Source organism: Alligator sinensis, unplaced genomic scaffold, assembly GCF_000455745.1.
Source record: "Alligator sinensis unplaced genomic scaffold, ASM45574v1 scaffold628_2, whole genome shotgun sequence".
In the NCBI taxonomy this organism is placed as follows: Eukaryota; Metazoa; Chordata; order Crocodylia; family Alligatoridae; genus Alligator; species Alligator sinensis.
In genome coordinates this window covers 3,729,257-3,729,561 of record NW_005841833.1, presented here as the reverse complement: position 1 = coordinate 3,729,561, position 305 = coordinate 3,729,257, and the positions used below count along the sequence as shown (strand labels likewise).

Sequence of the window (305 nt, the reverse complement as noted above, 5' to 3'; positions counted from 1 at the left end):
ATCGCGCCATAAACGGAGTCGTCCGACGTCTCTCGAGTGGGTTTGTCTGGACGTGTCGTTTCTCGCTCTTTTCCACCTACAGAAAACACTGTCGGGTTTGTTTGCCCCCCGCCTCTGTTGCAAGCCCACCCCCGTTTGCGGTCTCTGGGGCGAGCGCGTCAGCGGTGTTCGCACGCCTCGTGGTGCGGCCGCTGTCCCGACGGGTCTCGAGGTGCCGGAGGGAGGGAGCGGGGCACCGGTCATCATGACGCGCGCGATGGGAACGGGGCGGCTCCGGAGGGACCGTGAGCGGCAGGGGGATGAGC

General features: G+C 66.2%; 1 protein-coding gene across 4 annotated transcripts in view; it reads left to right on the top strand.

The window, feature by feature from the left end:
• TRAFD1 (TRAF-type zinc finger domain containing 1) overlaps positions 1–305 on the top strand; it is a 17,333-nt gene that overhangs the window by 5,790 nt on the left and 11,238 nt on the right. For 3 of the 4 annotated variants that reach the window (XM_025198739.1, XM_006015165.3, XM_006015163.3), the window contains exon 1: positions 7–95. The exons of the other annotated variant lie outside the window; for it this stretch is intronic. The gene's annotated coding sequence lies outside the window, so the exon portion shown is untranslated. Of the gene's footprint in view, positions 1–6; positions 96–305 lie in introns of those variants that run through there. 4 annotated transcript variants of the gene reach the window in all.